Source organism: Rhinopithecus bieti, unplaced genomic scaffold, assembly GCF_001698545.2.
Source record: "Rhinopithecus bieti isolate Rb0 unplaced genomic scaffold, ASM169854v2 scaffold_12573, whole genome shotgun sequence".
NCBI classification, from domain to species: Eukaryota; Metazoa; Chordata; class Mammalia; order Primates; family Cercopithecidae; genus Rhinopithecus; species Rhinopithecus bieti.
Genome location: NW_016807321.1, coordinates 640004 through 659841, shown reverse-complemented (window position 1 = coordinate 659841; position 19838 = coordinate 640004). Strand labels below are relative to the sequence as shown.

Sequence of the window (19838 nt, the reverse complement as noted above, 5' to 3'; positions counted from 1 at the left end):
GTCTCACAGGCCCCGCCTCCCCCACAGACCCCACCTCCCCACAGGCCCCACCTCCCGGCAGGCCCCACCCCACTTCCTGTCTACAGGAACTTCCACAGGGTCTTATTGAGGTGCCAGGGCAGAGGGGTGGTGAGGGGCCATGGCTCTGGGGAGGGGAATATAGAGGGAGGGGAGGGGAAGGGGAAGTACAGGGTTCACCTGGGAAAGCCCAAACAACCCCCCATGTGACTGTCTCATTCTGAGCTTCTCCGGGAAGCTCCCTCAGCCACCTCCCACCCTTCCCCCTGCCCCACCTCAGGGACCCAACCCTCTCCCTCACTCAGCCTCCCTTGTCTGCCTCAGCTCGCACTCAGCCCCTTCTCCAAACTGCCTGCATCTGCTGCCAGAACCCCCTGTTGGCCCCTAATCCTACTGACGGGCGGTCTCACCTGCTGCAAGGCATTAGGCGTCTGTGCGATTATGTGGTGGGGGGATGGGAACGTGTGTGCATGTGAGTGTGTGCTCATGTGTGCCTGTGTGTGTGTTGTGCATGTGTGGGTGTGTGCATACGTATATGTGTGCACAGTGTGTGACTGTGTGTATGCATGTGTGCTCATGTATACATACATGAGTGTCTGCATTGCTTTGTGTATCTGTGAGAAAGTGTGCATGCATGTGCATATATGTGTGTGTGGAGGGGTGTGCCTGCATGTCCGTGTGTGGGAATGTGCAGGTAAGTGTATGTGTAAGCATGTGTGCGGGTGTGCATGTGTGTGCCTGTGTGTGCATTGTGCATGTGTGCCTGTGTGAGAAAGTGCATGTGCCTCTGTGTGTGTGTTTGCACAAGTGCGGGTATGTGCGCATGTGAGCCTGTGCCCGTGTATGGGGTGTGTATGTGCTTGTGTGTGTTTCCCTATCTGTAAGTGCTGGGCATTGGACTGAGCCAGAGGGGCACTGACAAGAAGGAGAAGCACATGCCGACGCCGCTGACTCTCGGTGGGATGACTGCTGTCATTCCTAAGTCTTTGTCTGACAGTGGAGGGATCTCCTCCAGAACACACTGGGGAGCTGGGGAGGATAAACAAGGTCTGAAATAGAATGAGCAATGCATCTTTATTAAGGGTGGACCTGGATGCCCATTCAGGGGCCACTGGTGGCACAGGTGCCAGGTGGAGCCCCTTCAGCCACAGCGGAGGAGGTGTTCCTAGCTGCACAGACTGGCATCACCTCCAGCCCTGGTTAGGATAGATGCACTGAACTTCCCCAACAGCTGCTGTCCTTCACACACTGGAGCACTGTGGGGCTGGGACTGGGAGAATGTCTCAGCATTGTCAAAGAGAAGAATTGTCTTTCAAATGAGCATTTTCCTTTTCTTAGTGAGTAATGGACATTTCAGGGCTGACCTATAGGAAAAAAACACCCAGGGTGGGAGCCAGGACCAGAATTCAGTCCTAGAGCACCAGCCCCACCCCCAGCACACTGGGACGAGTGGACACGAAGTGAGGAAGCAGGAGACGGAGTGGCCGGGATGGGAGCAGGGTCTCTTTTCTAAGGGCTCAAGATCCTGGACTGAGACACACAAACCCAGGCTGTCGGCCCAGGGTCCTGGGGAGGGCGTGTGGGTGTTCCCACCGGAGGCAGCAGAGCAGGGATCTGGAATCCTTGGTCCAACACAGATCATAGCTCCTTGTCTTCAAGAGTTTCCAAAGCTTCCAGATCACAGCTTGTTCCTGAAACTTAGGAGGCTGCACGGGCCCTTCTGGCTGGGACCCCACCTCCTGTGCCCCCTCAGAGGCTTGTCTGCACCCTGCACCCGTTCTCTGGCTTCCTCCACAAATACACCTGGAGGAAGTCCCAGGCCAGGCACACGGGAGCAAGAGGCTGGGAGGGACAACCGCAACAAGCAGCGCCACAGCCCAGCGCTCGGAGGCCCGTGTGCCCTGCTGCAGACCAGAGGCTGCCCGGTCAGCAGGACCTGAGGAGGGACAGGGCGCTGGGGTGGGAGATGGTCAGCGTCTGAGCAAGCTGCTGAAGAGAGGGAGGCAGGGACCTGCAAAGGGACGGGAGCCATGGCAGGAGTGGCAGGTGTGGTGGGCACGGCGGGGGCAGCAGGTGTGGTGGGCGCAGGAGGTGCGGTGGGTGCAGCAGGTGTGGTGGGTGACCCACAGGAGGCTGCTCAGGGCTTTGCCTCCATCCCATGCTCAGGAGGAAGGAAGTCAGGATGTTTTTGGTGATGCCACGGGACCGCAGGCATGTCAGAGCCAGCAGAATTTGGAGAACGTTGTGCCCAAGGCTCAGCACAGGAGCATTTGTGGACAGCAGTGAGGTTGCTCACGCTGGTCGTGGATGGGGCGTTGGCAGTGCATTGACCCCAGGACCTTGGGCAGAAAGGCGGACAGAGCCACTGATGATGCAGGAGGGGGCCCCAGGCACTGCTCTGCAGAAATGGCTGTTTATCAGCCCTGTGGCCGCTGTCTTAGTGTGTGTGGTGGGAGGTGGGATGGGGATAAACTGAGCTACATATGGAAAAAAAAGACTGGAAGGAAGTGCCTGGCATCTCACCAGGGGCTGCTTGGGGTGGTAGAATTTAACTTTCTTTCTGCTTGTTTGTGGTCAACACCACTTTCTCCCAGAACAAGGAGATGCACACACACAGACTACGTTACTTCATCCCTTGACATCTGGGAAACTGCACACACCTCTCACCCTCCACCCAAGGCTGCAGGAAGAGGGGAGATTCCACAAGGACCCACTGCAGCCAACAGGGTCCCGAGTGTGGTGGCGGCTGCTAGAGTATAGAGGAGAGAGACCTACTGCTGAGAGGTCCAGAGCCTTCCCAGAAGGACATGGTCTGCTGAGGGGTAGGGAGCAGAGGGAGGGGACCTGAGCAAGGTGTACATAGGGCAGGTGCGGGGCCGGCGGGCATCAAGGGAACCAGGTTGGTGTGGCTTGTTCATAAGACTCACCAAATGCACTCGGTAAAAACTCAGGTTCCCAGGCCCTTGCTCTGGAGGTTCTGACTGGGGTAGGGGTGGGATACGGGGCCTGGAATCTGCATTTCTAATGAGCTCTTGGACTTTTCTTACAGTGATACAGGACCCAGGACCTGCAGATCCTCGGCTGAGGTTGGGATGGGCCAACTCCTGTCACCTTTGCACCTGGCAGGGAGAGGCTTTCCCACAGCACTGGACCCTCAGACCCATCCTCTTGCTCACTGAGCTGGCAATGTCCCCTGCTCACTCAGATCCACATTCTCACCCCTCCCAGGGAGATGAAAAGACAGATGGAAGAGCCCCAGGAGACATAAAGCCCCTTCCCCAGCATTGGCCCCACTTCCGCTGCCCCCTCTCCCCTTGAGCCCCCTAAGGCAAGATGCTGCACGGACCCCCACGCAGCTAAACACACAGCAAAGCATGGAGACCAGGTGCGGGGGCTGCAGGCAGCAGCCCTCCAAACTCAGCGTCCCAAACTCAGCCTGGCCAAGTCCAGCCAAGGGCTGCCCATTCCGGAGTGGAAGACACAGCCCTGGGACAGACAGGAATGTGTTTCCATCCTGCTCCAGGCTCGCCCAGGGCTGGCTGTGTGACTGTGGTGAGCTCCTCGCCCTCTCTGATGCCCAGGCACTCCGCGGCATGCCGAGCCTGGCAGAGCTGGCTCCTGTGCACCCCAACCCGGGGTTGCTAGGATCCTGGGATCCGAAACTGCGGTCCTCCAGTGGGCTGTGTCCCTGTCCCTGACCCCACTTCCTTGACCCTGGGGAGTAGCCTTGGCTTGGCTGGGCCCTGTTCCCAGTGGACACCTGCTCCAGAGATGGGCACCTGCTGGGGGCGAGTTCAGCCCAAAGCCACGAGGCTGCAGGGGGTGCAGGATGAGACATGAGATAGCCCCACCCCAAACCTGGAGGCTCCAGGCTCTGCCCTGCCCCAGCTGCCTCCTCCTGGTTTTTCTCTCCTGCTGGGCAGGCCGGGGCTGTTCATACTGGTCCCACCACTGTGAACACTAGGGCTGCGCTGGGGCCTCCACCTGTGCACTGACCAAACATGCAGCAAGCAGCTGGGAAGAGCAGTGGCTGCCCTCGGTGCCCCTGTGTCCCGGTCCTGTGCGCACAGTGCCTGCTGCTCATTTATCCTCTTAATCTAGCTGGAGGTGGCAGCTGCAACCAGAGCCCAGTCCCCCTGCCACCTGCTTTCAGACAGCCCCTGAGAGCTCAGGACAGCATTCACCTTTTTAATGACTGGGAGGAAAAAAATCAACAGACCCATTTAGTGACCTCCGAACATGATACGGTATTCAAATTCCAGCGTCTGCCAATAAAGTTTCACTGGGACACCCAGCCGCGGTCATGCGTTGCCTGGGGCTGCTGAGGGTCAGAGCCCATACGGCCCCTCATGTGCGGTCCGCCAGGCATGGGAACTGCTTCCAAGTGTGCCCTCGTCTCCACCCACATGTCCTGTCTGTCCACACTGTGCGTGACCTGGTGTGGGGCTGCACTGTGATCTCACTGGACAAGGCCTCATCCTGGGGATGGCAAGGCAGGTGCGGTGGTTTTTACTGGGGACTCCACAAAGATGCCCCAAGTGGGTAGGCCAGGTAACAGCCACAGTGTCCTACAGTCATCTGGAGCTGATGTCCTGACCGCGGTGGAGAACCGGGGATGGTCTCAGCCTCATCTCATCCTTTAATTTACAGGAGAGACGGGAGGCCAGGAGCAGGGAGCCCTGGCTCTCAGCTGGCTGGAATGGAGCCTGCGTGCCCCTCCGTTCCTGCCACCCTCCTCAGTACCCCGAGGCCCTGCCTGGCAGGGCAGCTCCCGCACAGCTGTGGGCTTTCTGCAGCTGTGCCACTGCCCTCAGCAGGTGTCAATGCCAGAGGGTCGGGCTGGCGGGGCCATGGGTGGCGAGGAAGGGCCAGGCGGGCAACAGGGAGCAGGCGTCCCTGTTCACGGCTGGCATGGTGACCGACAGGAACCCCAGGCTGCACTGGAAGGGACTCCAATGGCTCCAGCCTTCCCTGGCAAGTGCTGGGTCAACAGCAGACACTATTCTTGGCGTGATGTTTGCACAAAACTCTCCCACAGGCCCAGGGGTGGTTCCCTGAGTCCTCACCCGGGTGATGTATTTGACACAGGACCTCAAGCTGTTGCACCCCGGCCACCTCCCCAGCCTCCTCCCCACCCTTCAGGTAGGAGGGAAGGTTGGGGGCAGGCCGACCAGGTCCTCAGCTGGGTGGATATCCAAAGTCTCCCCTCCAGGAAAGGACCAGGCCTCACCCGACAGACAGATGTCCCTGGCAGGAGACCCCAGTGGAGGACAGTGCCCAGCATCACACAGCTTGGGGTTGGTGGGGTTGGGGTCAGGCCACCCTGAAAGGCACAGCCATACCCAGGCCACCCGGCTGCCCCCTGTAAAGGGCTCAACAGTGGAAGCCCCTGGAGGCTCCCAGGAGGCGGCGCCTGGATAGGAGCCCCAGCAGGAGCTGACCACTCTGCCCTCCACTCATAGAGGCTCGAATAAAGGCCAAGGCCACAGCCCTTCAGGAGCAGAGCCCATGGATCCCACACACTCTGGTTTTCAAACCCCAGCACCACCCCTGTGCTGAAGACAGGGCTGCCGTCCACTACCCCAGCCTCTCGGCCTCTCCCACTGTCTGGGGACATAGTGACTCTGTGTGAAGAGGGGTGGTAACACCGTGCCAGGGTTAGGGTTAAGCTGACCCTGGGAATCAGAGGCACTGAGGCTGGGCAGAGTGTGAGGAGGGAGCCGTGACTTCCTGAGCCAGGGCCAGGGGAGCCACTCAGACCCGTTCTTCGGCCCGTCCGTCAGTCCATGGAGTATCTGCCCCTCTGTCCACCACACCCCTTCCCTCTGCTCATCCCTCCCACGGTCCTGACCCTCGGTCTCACCTGCCCTGAGACTGGCAGCTGGTGGCCCCTGAGGGGAGGCCCCGCCTCTGCTACTCTGGGTAGAAGTCAGGGGTCACTCCTGACAGGCCCTGGAACCCTAGGCCTAGAGATGCCCAGCAGAAGCCCCCGTGCCTGCCCAGGCCTCAGATCTGCCAGTGCCCAGCAGCCTGAGCCCCTTCATGCCAGCCCCTGCCCAGAGAAGGGCAGGTGGTCAGGGACCCCCCCCGAGCAGGTCCTGGGGGCCGCCCAGCCTGCAGCCCCCCTTGCAGATCTCTACTCGCTACAGCTGTGCCCGTCGGTAACCCGCCTTCCCTGCACCTAGGCATCACTACCTCCCCCCAGAGGGTGGGGAGATGGGGAGCTCCGGGGGCCCCCAGCAACCTTCACAGGCACCTCCCCAGCCACGGGCCATGCCGAGGGGCTCCTGTTTGTGGTCTCCCTGCCAGGCCCAGCACTCCTCAGGCCATCTGGAGAGACGCCACTGGCCCAGGCCTCCCCACTGAGGACACAAACACCCACAGGTCGCCAGCGCAGCATCCGTGCTCACCTCTGCGGGGCCCTCGGGAGCCTTAGTGTCCAGGCCATTTTAAAGGAGAAATCAAAGAAAGTTCCTTGGGAAGAGGACAGGGCAGGGCCAGCCCAGGCCCCCGGCAGGCCCAACCCACAGGGCCCAGCTCCTCAGCCCACATTTTCAAGCAAAGCTCTGGTGTGAGCAATGAACATTGGTTTCATGGTGCCCTGGCAAGGATGAGCAAGCAGGGGCACCACAGCTGGGGGGTCTCGGGCTCTGCACTGAAGTGTCCTGAGGGGCAGGGGCAGCACTCGGGGCTTCGCTTACTTGGAGCTGACCACACGCTGAGTTGGGCTGTCCCTGCACCGCCTGCTGGGTCCTCTCCATGACTGCAGGACCTGCAGCCGGGCCGCACGGCGCCATCAATGCACAGCTACAGCTGGTTGAAGGGGACCAAATCCATTGGACAGTCGATTTGGTTCCATTTTACCAGCTCTAGCAAAGCATTTGGCTCCCGGATCCGAGAAACAGCGACGTCAGTGAGGAAGGCAGCTCCACCAGGCGGACGTCCCGACGGAGACGGGGCTTCGCGGCCGGCATCAGGCCCTTACCCCCCATCCCGGAGGGCCTCCACCCCAAGGAGTTTCCCTCAAGCTCTACGGGGACCGGTGTGAAGGGCCACACGCCCCGACACACACACCCACACACACAACTCACCACCACACACCCACTCACACACCACTCACCACCACACACCCACTCACACACCACTCACCAGCACACACCCACTCACCAGCACACACCCACTCACACACCACTCACCACCGCACACCCACTCACACGCCACTCACCACCGCACACCCACTCACACGCAACTCACCACCGCCACCCCACTCACACCAACCACACCGCACACCCACTCACCGCATCACCCAGGCACACCCGCTGCACACGCAACTCACCAGCGCACACCGCTCACCGCAACTCACGCACGCACACCGCTCACACACACAACTCCCACCGCAACACCCGCTCACACACAACAATCACCACGCCACCCGCTCACACACAACAACTCACCACCGCACACCCACTCACACGCAACTCACCACCGCACACCCACTCACACGCAACTCACCACCGCACACCCACTCACACGCAACTCACCACCCTCTTGCTCTGCCCGGGCTCCCCCATCAGGGGCCCCCAGGGGTCTGGGGAGGGTCAGAGGCGCCAGGCAGCCTCCACGCTCTGGGATTGGCCCTCAGTGCCCTCTGCCTCCACCGCCCGATTCCTCCACAGGCCTGGCTTCACCAAGTGCTCGCTGCCCCTGGCACTAGCCTCAGCTGTGGGATACAGCCCAGACCATCGGGCCCCGCCCCAGGGGCTCACATCTGTGGGCACAGTGACCTTGAGGGTTTGAGGCCCTTATTCCCCTGCAAACTCCTCCCAGACCACACTCATAGCTGGAGCAGAGGCAGAACAGACCTCCCAGTCGGCCATGGGCCCCGGCTGACCACAGGACAGCCCACCCAGGACACTCTCCCGCCTGGCTTGCCGTGGCCTAGGTGGGACAGGATGGACTCTGACACCACGTGATATCTCTGGGTGGGCAGGACAGGAAGATTCCAGGGACACCCACATTGCATGGTGGTGGGAGGACAGACTGAGGGGGCCTTCACGGCCTGACCCTGGGCCCCATGCCCCAGCCCTGCAGCCTTGCCCGCGTCTTGCTGAGGGGCATTTCCCATGCCCAAGGGAACTGTGAGGATGGAGCGTCAGGACGGAGGTCCAAACGTGACACGACCCTCACCTGGCTCCTGTATCTCCCACTCCAATCACCCGCAGTGACTTGAGAGCAAGTTCCCTTTTATAAAATGAGCCTCCCTGCAGCCCCATCCATCAGGAGCCGTGACAGGTGAGGGAAAGTGTCTCTGGCAGTGCTGGAGATGCGGTGCCCGTGTGTGAGCTTCCCTCCGGGAGCACAGGCCGTCCTGGGCAGCACGGGTGGACGCACCTGCTCCTCACCCACCCGGATGGCAGAGTGTGGGCTGCGCACCAGGGCCTGTGCCACCTGCCTGCCCTCTGCACACATGGGGCTGCCCCACCTGCCTGTCCTCTGGCCTCTCTGACCCCTCCTGACGTTGCAGGAACAGAAGCTCAGGCCCCTCAGGCAACAGGGATAGTCACACAGAACCATGCCCACCCTCCAAGGCCCTGCTGGGAGTGACTGAGCTGGACGATCCCCCACCCCAGCCTCTGCCAGGCCTGCTCTGACTCGTCCATAGCTGCCTTCCCTGACTGTCCCTGCCATGGTGCCCTCCAGAAAGATCTGTGCCGTGCAGCAAGGTCGCCTCCCCAAAGTCCCCTGCATATTGGGGTCAGTCTCGCATCCCAAAACAGAGAGGCTTCCGGGCCATCAGCCTACACTCTACAAACCTCTCTCCTCCTTACTCCAGTAGCACGGAGGGTGCAGGGCAGACCCCAAGGCTCCCAGAGCCCGCCTCTCCCTGGCCCTGGAGTGAGGACGGCTTGAAGACCTCGCAGCCGGAACGCACTTATCCATTTACCGCTGTCAATATTCCTAATGGAGCGGAAGATTTGACAAGATCAAGCTGGGGACTCGAGTCTCAGCCACAATTCTTTCCGATCAGAAGCTGGGAGGTCTGGCATTTGCCAATCAACGTAGCAAACAAACTGGTCATCTCACCCAAAAGGCAGCAGAGCACCGGGACAGGCTGCAAAACCCCCACGGGGAGGCCCCACGGCCTTGGATGAGGCATCATGCTTGGCGTTGCAGCCGTCACGGTGGTGGGAGTGAGCTGTGAGCAGACACCGAGCGGCCAAGCGCCAGGTGCAGCCCTGAGCACCTACAGCCACCGTCTTCTCCAATACACCCCACTGCGCCTCAAGACCAGTCCTATGCTGCCCGTCAGGAGGATGCGGGGACTCACAGCAGCGTCCCCTGCCCCAGGGCCCAGCCCCTCCTCTTCATGCTGCCCCATGAGGTGGCAGCCAGCCTCCAGGTGCACTCACCCCAACATGGCCTGGCTTAGAGAAGTTCCCAGTCGTTCTTTGCCAAGGGAGTGAGCAGCACCTTTGCTTGCAAGTGTGAAGGAAACAGGCGCACAGTTTGTGTTCTTGGGACATGCTGGAGCTGGGTCCATCCCTCGGGCAGGACGTCGGGGACCCCTGCGGGCCCGGGCACCCCCCTGTTCTGCTCTGCTCCCTCGGGCAGCAGCTCCCACTCACTGGCAGATTCTCTAGCCCCTTCCCTCTGGACCCTGGGGTCTCACCAGCGTGGGGCGAGGGCTGACAAGGGAGAGGCCTCCGAGGTTCCTCGACTTCTTTGTAAGTATTGTTTTCTTTTCTCTCTAAAAAGGCCAAGAAACCAGCATCCCACAAGCCCCAAAACCTCCCCAAGGGCCCCACCCCATGGCTCAAAGGTCGGGTACTTCACAGAGCTCACCCCTCCCAGACCTCCGCACCCCACGTCTTCTGGCCTTCCCCAAACTGAGCTGTGCTGCCTCCAGCCTCCCAGGCACGGGCTGCCTTCCTGCCAAGACCCATGCAGCCCCTCACCACAGCGACCACCCCTAGCTCCCGGGGCCTCAGACCCCCGGGCCCCGATGGCTCCAGAGGCCTCCGGGTAGGGGACAGCCAGCCCTGCCTGGCCTTCTCTGGGGCCAGCTGCCACTGTGGTTTCCTCATCGAATGAGGAGTCCCTGCGTCCCCTGAGTAAAGGCAAACCCGCCAAGGGAGGGGCAGCTCCTGGCTGGTCCCCTCTGTGTCCCCAGCTGGGTGCCTAGGCCTGGCAGAGAGGCGGCCCAAGCGTTTCTGGTGACTTTACCGTTCGCCGGGACAGCAGGACTGGGGATGGAGCCCAGGGCGTGGATTCTCTGGAGAACCCACTTTGGGTCCTTCTGCCTCTCTCTTGACTCCAGTGCTATAGAGAACAGGGCTGCAGCCCCTACCGCTAGTGCATGTTATGAACCAAACAATTAAACAGGTTTTAAAACATCTGCTGATGGAGTTGTCCCACACAGGGAAGTACACTCAGCATTTTTAAGCAGCGATGGGCAATCTCTGCCGAAAACACCAGCAGCCCTGTTAAAATCAATAGAAAATTAGATGCCATGAAGATGCAGTACGTGTCCAATTAGTTATAATTGGAGCAAATAGTGCTGTAGATAAAGACCTGGTAGGAAGTGTCACTGAGACCCACGGCTACAGCAGCCTCACCCAGGGACCCCCGAGGGGTGAGGACACGGGGGAGCAGGAGGGCCAGAGCCACGCCTGCCACCTCATCCTGGAAGCCCCTCCTGCCTTTGGTAGGGCCCCAGCCCCTTTGTTGGACCCTAGAGGAGAGGCAGCCCCACAGTCCTGGAAGGTGGAAGGAGGAGCAAGCGTGAAGCGAACCGCCGGGCCCTCCCCTGCAGCCGCAGCCATCCCCAGGTTGACCTCTGGTGGGGCAGAGGGGGCCCCGGGCACAGAGCACTACACACCTAGCGAGGGGTTCTTGGGGACTTCCATAGCCCCCTGCGCCTCAGGTCTTCCATGTGGGCATGTGAATGGCCGTGTGTGAGCACCAGCCCTGTGCAACCTGAGTCTTGGTCACGCCATGGCCCGGTCTGAGCTTGGCATGGGGTCCCTGGGCACTTGCCCCTCAAGGGCGGTGAAAACCAACACTCCGTCCTGCTGCACCCACAAGCCCTCACCCAGGACCTCGGGGAACAGGGGCCACTTTGGGCAGAAACCACACAGGACCCCCAGGGGAAGATGTCTCTTGCCCCAGCACAGGGGACACTACAACCAGCGTCCTTGGGGAAGATGTGGCACCAAACGACTTCCCCTCAAGGGCAACCAACACCAGGCCACGCTCGCAGCAAAGACGCTGCCCTCAGAGACTGCAGAGCACAGCCCTGCGCCACCAAACCCTACAGAGACTCAGAGACCCAAGGCAAAGGCAAGAGCAGCCCCTCTCCTTCTCCTCCGCAACCCCAGGCACTCACGGTGGGGCAGGACAGGGTGCCCATCCCCTCCCACCAGGGGAGTACATTGCCAACTCCCATCTGGATGCTTTTTTTGTTTCTTACTATGAAGCTTTTAAAATGTAAATGTCAATAACCTAATATTTCTCCATGCAAAACCATTACCTATTAGCGCTCAGATTCACCACTAAATTAAATTTTAATTCCAGATTTTGGTTAATTATTAAAATAGATAGCAAAGAATTACAGTTAGCCGGGTGTGTGTGGGCAGCCCCCGCTGGGGTTTCTGTAGGAGCCTTCGGGGTTCTGTGGGGGGCACTGGCTCGCGCAGGGCAGTCCCCAGAGAGACCCCTAATTAAAAGGCAAAAGGAAACCCTGCACCCCAAAACGGGCTTGTTTCTTATCATCAGCAACGCTGACTCAGCCAAATGCTGAACAAGACCTGCTCAGCCCAAATCCATAACTTTTCTATCTATTCAAAAAAAGAAATATATTATTTCTCAACACTGATAAAAGTTTAATACAGAGTTGCCTGGGTTTTTAATAAACTTGTCAACAAAAGAGCAAGGCAAATTGATGGGGCCCTTCCCAGAGATAAATTTCGCCTCAAACAGACCCACAGAGCAGGGGGCAGGCGGGAGGGAGGCAGGGGCGGGAGGGGACACGTGATTGTTTTGCTGTTCTTTGCAAAAATGGCAAGATAGACTTTTGTGTCTTATGATCTCAAAGATAGGGCCGGGGTAAAAGCTAGTTTAATTTGAAGAAGGCTGTTGGCTGAGAACACGATCAGAGTCCCGAGGTCAAGAGAGAGGGCTTGGCAGCTTGGGGACAAATGAACAGCCACGTGTCCCAGGATAAGGAAAAGCCCCTTGGCACACAGAGTCTGATTGGAGCCCCCTCCTGTGGGTGGGAGGGCACCTGCCCACTGCTCCCACCCACCGGCAGAAACAGATCCCTAAGCCAGGAGCTCAGGGATGGCCACGGATGAAATGACGAGGGAGTCCGTGCGGCCACCGCAGGCCTCGGGACACCAAGGAAGGCCCCAGCTCCACGTACAAGTGGGTATCGCGCTCTCGATTCTGCCGACGTGTTCTCTGCCCTCTCTCTGGCTCAGTGAGGCCACCCAGCGTGCAGAGACATTGTGAGAAGTGTTCCCATCTGTCCTCAGGCGGGGTGTAGCACCCCATGTCTGAGGAACACAGGATGGGCCTTTCCTGCTTGCATTCAAGGGCGTCAGCTCCACAGGCCTTGGAGGTGTTTGAAATTCCACCATTAGAGAGTCACTTCTTGAGTTAAGGGTGGAGGGAAAGCAGGTTCCCCGGGGAAGGAGCTTGGCAAGCTGGTGCTCGGGGCTGCAAGGCCTCTGAAGTGTGTTGCTACAGCTGACGTGGGAGGAGGGCTGGGACAGGTGAGGAGGTACCCGAGGGAGGGGCAACAGGGACCCCAGCGACAGCCTCGCCTGCTGCAGGCCTGAGCCCGAGGCCAAGGAACCAAGCAGCTGCCTGCACCCACTCCCGGGATGGGGATTCTTGTCCCTCTTCACTCTTGATGGGCAAAGGCCCCACCACGCCCTGGGGAAGGAACAACAGAAGGTAGCTGGGTCCCTCCTGAACTTGATGCCCTCCAAGGGGGCAGGTGAGGAGGGGGAGACAGAGGCCGAGCCCAGGAGCCCAGAGCCTCACCCGGCCTCTGTCCCGCTACAGCTGCTGGCCTCAGGCACTTAGGCGGTGGGCGGGGTCGGGGGCACTCCTAGAGCTGGGGCAGAGTCATCCGAGTTCAGCCTCTCCACGGGACAGCTGAGAACACGGACTATTTATACTGGCGTGGTGGGCAGGCGGGCAGCTGGGGAGACACATGCAGCCCCGGAGCCATATCTGGGCATGGCAGAGGGCATCGGCTTGCCAGGATGACAAGGGCCACACGGTGCAACTGTCCTGGGCGTCCTTCAACCTCAAAACGTCCTCACGGGGCCCCCCGGGACGGGTTCCAGGGACAGCTGCCTTCTACTCCCTCTCCTGCCACTGTTAAAAATATTCTGGGTCATTGTCCCAATCATCCCAGAAATCGCCCTCCATGCACGCCCATGCAAGCACACACACACACACACATGCACCTGCCTCCAGTCCCAGCCAAGGAGTCGACCCTGTGAGGAGTGGACCCCGGCCTCCCACCACCAGGGCTTCTGGGTGACCCCCTCCTGGCCAGGGAGCAGCCAGTGACCTCTGCACCCAGCACTCCTGAAACAGAGCTCTGTCTCTCCCATGTTCTCTCCCTGGGGTGGACACAGGAGGTCTGAGAGGCCCAGTGTGCCCCCAGCATCTCTGTCCTTCAGATCACACACTTGCACCCCACGGGGGCAGCCCGCCTGGTGCAGGGAGCAGACCTGGCCTGAGGCTGAGTGGTGCCTCTGAAACCCGGGCGAATCGGTCGAGCTCACAGCACCTTTGCAGTGACCGCAGTGTGGGAACCTCAGTCCCGTGTCCCTCTATCTAAGGGACCGGCGGTGGAGCTGTCAGAGGTGGCCCTCCGATCCCTGCCCTTGAGACGCGCAGCCCTGCATGCTGCCTGCTGTGCTCTGCAGCGTCCTGGGCGGCAGCTCTGCAGCAGCCTGCCCTGCTCCTCTGCTGCAGTCACCGCCCCTCCCCACTCAGCAGGACGGGCTTCCAGGGGTCAGAGCTGGCTGGGGACTCTGAGCACTAAAAGCAGAGTCCTCCCCAAAGGCACAGTCCTCCCTGGGCACCCAGGGGCCTCCAGAGAGGGCCCTCCCCGCCCCAAGCTCTGGCCAGCTGGGCCTTGGACCTCAGGAAGGAGCGGGCAGCACGAGGCTCCGGGAGCTGCTAATGCTGTCGCGGGTGCCTTCCCTTCCCAAAAGCCATGCCCACCTCTTCCTGGGTGTGAGGCCTCCAGTTCACAGGGACAGAGGCTGCTGGTTGGCCAAGGACAGTGGGCAAGGCCAGGGCCCCTCACAAAGCCCTGTGCTCCTGTCCAAGAGCCTCCCTTGCCGGGGCCCAAGCCCAGCCACCCCGAGGTCAGTGTCCTGCCCAGAGGCATCAAAAGCGGGAGCAGGACTGCGGAGAGCGCAGGAGGCCTCTGCAATCGGACGTGCATGGCCGGGCTGAGTCAGCACAAAGCCTCTCAGATTGCTGGGTTACCCTTTATGTGAAGGTGGCAGCAACTCACGCGATCGCACCGCCCCGTCCACCTCCGGCCATCCCAGCCCGGAAACCCTCCAGGCCAGCACTGCTCAGCCACACCCTGGTCCTGAAGATGGCTCGGGCCACTCAGGTTCTCTCAGTTTTACTTTAGAGCATTTTTGGGGTAAAATTTGCAATTCAAGCGATGTTCATTTTGATTGACTCCGGCTGCGGCAGCTAAAATATCTGTCCTGTGGGTCAATCTAATCATGCTTAATAGCAGTTTATTCTTCGATGCAATGTTTCTCATGTTAGCCTGACAGTTTCCCAGAGAGGGCCGATGCACCTCTCGCAAATGCTCTCACCAGCCCGTGCCCGCTTAGAATGCTTGTGCAATAAAATGCTTTATCGCACTTGATGAATGCACTAGTACCAGAATCACCGGTGACTCCCTCTTTAGAAGGGGGTGCCATCACGTCCTTGGCCACCTGGCTGCAGAAATGCAAGACCACTCATCGCGACACATGCATGCAGGCAGCAGCGGGGCTGTCCCTTCCCAAAGGCCATCATTCTCCTTCACACAAGCTCCATGACCCAGAGATGGTCCCACTCATGGGTGGAAACAGCACCTGGAGCGTGGCTAGCTTTTGTGAGCCGTAGGATAGAAAAATGTAACTAATTTGGTTTGCTGAATTTATGGGCTCCACAATTTCTGCAGCGACTGTTTCCACCAGCAGGAGCCTGGCCCACCCTCTAATCACCGTGGGGCAGTTTCCAGAGTGTTCTGGGAAACCCAGGAGCCTACACCTGGTGCTACCTGCTCCAGGGAGTGAGAGACACAGGCACTGTCCTCCCCCTCATGGCCACCTGGATTCCCACCTGGATTCCCAAGCTGGCAGGCAAGTCCCAATGGGGTGGGTGTCCTGTGTCCAGCCCCCTCAGCCCAGTCCAGGCTCCTTTCCCTCTGAGAGTCCCGGCCCCCATGGTAGCGTGCCTAAGTGGTCTCAGGAGGGTCCCTGTGGGCAAGACATAGCCAGTGAGGGTCCGTGCCCCTACCCTGCCCACTCTCCCCTCCTTCAACTGGACAGGCACAAAGACCCCAAAGACGAAAGTGCCAGCATGTCCATGCTCCATGCCAGTTTGGGGCTCCCTTCCTGGCTGCTGCCCAAGAGCCAAACTTTGGAGATTCACGCGTGGGAGACTCCAGCCCTGGGTCCCAGTGTCTCTAGGAAAGCAGCAGGATCCCTGGGGAGCACCGTCACGCCACACGTGCCGGGGAGCGGGGCTTGGGCTGCCAGGGGCGGTGCCATGCAATGCTCATTTTTAATTCAGCGGATCAGAGACTGGAGGTGATTTACAGCCGAGCAGGCCGCAGCTCTCTCCCTGTGAACTCTCTAGTTTTACTGCTCAGTCAAACCTAATTCCAAAACACTAATGCTTTTATTTAAACACCACATCCTGCAATAAAGCTTTAATGCACGACAGCCGCATCTAGGGGAAGAGAACGGTGTGTCTGTGGCCACCAGCAACCTCGGTAGCCACACACCCGGCTACTTCCCTCCCTGTGGCCGGAGCTGGAAGCAGGCAGGGAAGAGATGACATCAGCGGATGCTGGGCACTGACCCTCTGGGTCCAGAGGCTGAGAGGAGGCTGTGCCCAAGGTCAACACCCGCTCCCTTGTTGCTACACCAGATGGGGCCGAGGCTGGGAGAACGAAGCTTCCAGAAGGAAGACTTGAAGGCCAGGAACCCTGACTGCCAGGCCCTCCCCTCCAATCAACTGGAGGCTCTCTGAGGGGTGGGAGCCTCCTGAAAGCTCAGAATGGCCCCCGATCCCTTTACTCAGCACTCCCTGTGCTGACCCCAGCTGCTCAGGTGATCTGGCTGCCCCCAGACCGAAGGCCTCGAGCTGCTGCAGGAGGGGGCTGCCTGCCGTCCCTTCCCGCCCCATTCCTGCTGGAGGCCAGGGTGCGGGAGATAGGGTGCAGGGGCACCTGCTGTGGCCGGAGCAGTGCCAAGGCAGGAGGACATACACTCCGGAAATTAATCCTGAGGCCTGTGGGAGGGTGGGGGTGCCCAGGCAGGGACCTGGCCTCATCCCAGGTGGCAAACGCCTCCAATCTGAGACTCAGAAATGAAGCCGGGCAAACGCCCCTCACACAGTGGCCCAACCCCTGCCTACGACCCCGCTACCAAGGAGAGGAGAGGAACCTGCTACCCATCCTCTCCTTGAAGGACCAGCACTGGGGAAAAGGGTTTCGTGGACAGATCCTGACCTGCCCTCATCTCCTGCGCCCCAGGATATCCTCCCAGTCCTTTCTTGGGTCGGGATTGGGATGGCGGCAGAGCAGGTGGCTCTCAGGCCCCCGACGGGCGGTGCAAGGTGCCCTGGGCCACACGCTGCTTTCTGCCAAAGCCTCACCTGCATTCACAGCAAAACATGCCTCAGCTTGGATTCGGCGGAACAGAGAGCTGAACTGGGGCTTTGGCGGGGGTACAGGTGGGGGCGGCATGAGCCAGAGACATTTGGCAAAATCAAATGGCTCCCAGGCCCCTGGGGTGGGCTGTGGGTTCAGAGCTACACAGACTCAGCTCCTCTGACCTTGTCCCAGGTGCCTTCAGCAAAGGAGTCGGGCCTAAGGGCAGCGGTGGCCCTGACCCTGCCTGCATCCCCAGCATCTCCTCGTGCAGGCTGCGCCTTCCTTGGAGGCTACATGCCTCCAAGTTCCTCTACCTTGCCCTGCGGCCAGGAGGGCTGGATGCAGGCACAAGAGGTGCCTTCTCTCCACAGCCTCTCCCATGTGCTGCCCAGCCCCTCCCTCCTTCCTGCATCCAGCCACCTGCCCTCTTCCAAACTTGCTCTTGTCTTGTGCCTCTGAGCAGTTTCTGCCCTGGCCACAAGCGGCCCTTTCTGCTGGCTGATGGCCTCTTCCAGGGCGGCCATCAGTGGAGCCCCCAGAGCCTCCGCCATCACTCTGTGCTCTCCAGCCAAGGCCCCGACCCCCCAGGCCTCACCAGCCCCACGTCGGACCCCGTGCCTGCTGGTGGCCGCCTCCCCTCTGCCGCAGTCAGCAAGCTGAATATTTAATGTCTGGTGAGCACTTCCACCTGCTGACACAGGCAAAGTGACAGAACAATGCTGGCGGGGACATGACCGTCCACCAACGCCCAGGCAGCCTGCCGCCCCGGGCTCACCCCCGCCACAGCCGCCTGGCTGGCTGTCGGCCCCAGCGGCCCCCGTGGCGTGGAGTGCCCCTCAGTGCGGCGAGAGAGTTCCCAGCCTGAGATACATACTTCTTTACATTCCATAGCTTAGCAGGTCCATATGGGCATATAAAGAAGTATGTTTCCCAAGCAGGCAGTCAGTATGTAGTTCCAAGACCTCGGGACGCCACCCCGGTAGAAGCTGACCCCACTGCGATGTAGAGAAGGCAGCTCAGAGGCAGTGGAACTTCTTCCCTGGCATCCAGTGCTGGAGCCCTCTGTGTGAGCAGGACAGGCTTCCTGCCACTGCTGCCTGGTGTCCAGCCACCCCCAGGGGCCCAGGGCTTCCTGCTCCCTTCTGACCTTGGCGCCCCTCCATCCCTGAATCCGTCTCTCTGTCTCACACACTCACACGATCCAGAAAGGCAGAAGTGGACAGTGAGCCCCAGAAAGTCTCGAGCACCTGTCCCTGGCCCCAGCAGTAGCTCGGTTTTGCATCCATGGAAGAAACAGGCTGCCCCTCCACCCTCACCCCAGAGCAGGGAGGCACCATCCATGTCCCGAACTTTCAAAGCCAGCACTTTCCTGTCCCCCTGGGCCCCCTTGTCCCAGCCAGGCCCAGAGAGGGGGCACCCCACCCAGCACCCCACTCACAGGACCAGCCTCTTCCTTCTCTGGGAGCTGGACAACTCCTTGCTCCCGAGGCCAGACGAGGGACTACAAACCAGAGACCTGAGAGGTGCCCTGGGGGCTTACCTGGGCAGCTGATGGTTTCCTGGGCAGGTCCCTGGTGAAGGCTGCCTCCCGGGACCCTGTGTCCCTGAGGGAGGGCTCAGTACCTCTCTCTGAAGATGTGAGCGAGAAGGACGATGCTTGGAGGATTCCAGGTTCCCAGAGAGTGGCCGGGATCTCCTGAGAGGCCGTCCACTAGGGGTGCAACTCCCTAGGCGCCTCAGCCTGGCCACAGCAGACACCCAGTGGGTGAGGGAGCGTCTCTCCCCCGGTTCTCTCCCTCCTTCTCTTGCTCTTCTTCACCCTCTCCCCTGCCCCCGCCTCGCAGCGTCACCACCCTGAACCGCCGCGCAGTGCGGCCCACCTGAAGCGGCAGCTGCGCAGAGCCAGCAGCTCACACGGGCACCAGGGATCAGCAGCCACCGTCACCTGCCCAGCACCACTGCTGTGGCACCCCCGGGAGGCTGGTCCCACACCTGGCTCTTTGTGGCCGGCCGCCCAGCCTCCACCAGCCCCTACCAGCCCCTGATCAATACCAATTTACAGTCAAATGCGGGGGGCCGCCTTCCTGTTAATGAATTTCCCGGTGATCACCAGCTCCTAATGAGCCTGTTAAAGAGGGTTTAAGTAAACTTAGCAAGTGGCAAACTAAGCACTTTGGAATACTTAATTGTATCGATATGTTTTTCATTGCGTTTAAAAATGTCCCTGAGTGGGAAGCAGAGGCTCCCTCCTTCCCTGCCAACTTCTATGACCAGCTGTGAAGCCAGAGTGAAAAATGTGGAGGAAGAACCTGAAGGAGACCAATGGGACCTCAAGGTTAGGCCCTCACCAGCAGGAAGGGAAGCCACACCTAACCTGCTGGGAGCAGGGAGAGGAGGAGAAGGAGGAGGAGGAGGAGGAAGAAGAGGCCTGCAGGGTTTGGAGGCCTCGAAGTGGCCCAGGGTGAGCCTGGCACATGAGGTGGTGAGAGGTGGAAAGAAGGCTTTGCAGGTGCCTGGTGAGGATGGGGGCCAGGGAGGTGCCAGTGGGGGGTGCAGGCCGGGCACAGACACAGGGGACTTGCTGAGCGGCAGGGCCCAGGTGGGCCCTGGCCCCTGTCCTGGCACTGACCCTGGCGTGGGTTGGGACAGCAGCTCCGGGACATGAAAGGACCTCCCATTGTCCTCGTCAGGAAGAGAGGTCCAGCATGACTGTTGCTCCCCCAGGCAGCCCGTCCCTGCGAGGGGACAACCCTGAGCGAATTGGTTCTCTTCTACCACCCAGGGCAGGGCAACGTCTCCGCAGAGCCTGCGGTGTGCACAGGCCACTGAGCTTGCTGTGGCTGTGTGGTTGTGGGTCTGCAGCATGGCTGGGTTGGAGTTTCACATGGGGGTGGGTGGGGTG

At 60.3% G+C, this 19838-nt stretch overlaps 1 protein-coding gene and 1 long non-coding RNA gene across 11 annotated transcripts in view; both read right to left on the bottom strand.

Moving 5' to 3' along the window:
* LOC108535278 (uncharacterized) overlaps window positions 1-19838 on the bottom strand; it is a 34305-nt gene that overhangs the window by 12123 nt on the left and 2344 nt on the right. For 6 of the 10 annotated variants that reach the window (XM_017881195.1, XM_017881198.1, XM_017881199.1 and 3 more), the window contains exon 2: window positions 18477-18677. The gene's annotated coding sequence lies outside the window, so the exon portion shown is untranslated. Of the gene's footprint in view, window positions 1-7487; window positions 13405-15396; window positions 15534-18476; window positions 18678-19838 lie in introns of those variants that run through there. The other 4 variants (XR_001887183.1, XR_001887181.1, XR_001887184.1 and 1 more) reach the window with 4 other exon arrangements.
* LOC108535280 (uncharacterized protein MIR1-1HG) lies at window positions 766-6878 on the bottom strand (the record flags this gene model as incomplete). The annotated part of the gene is made up of 2 exons (XR_014485100.1): window positions 766-1382; window positions 6720-6878. It is a non-coding gene; the product is annotated as an uncharacterized protein MIR1-1HG (long non-coding RNA).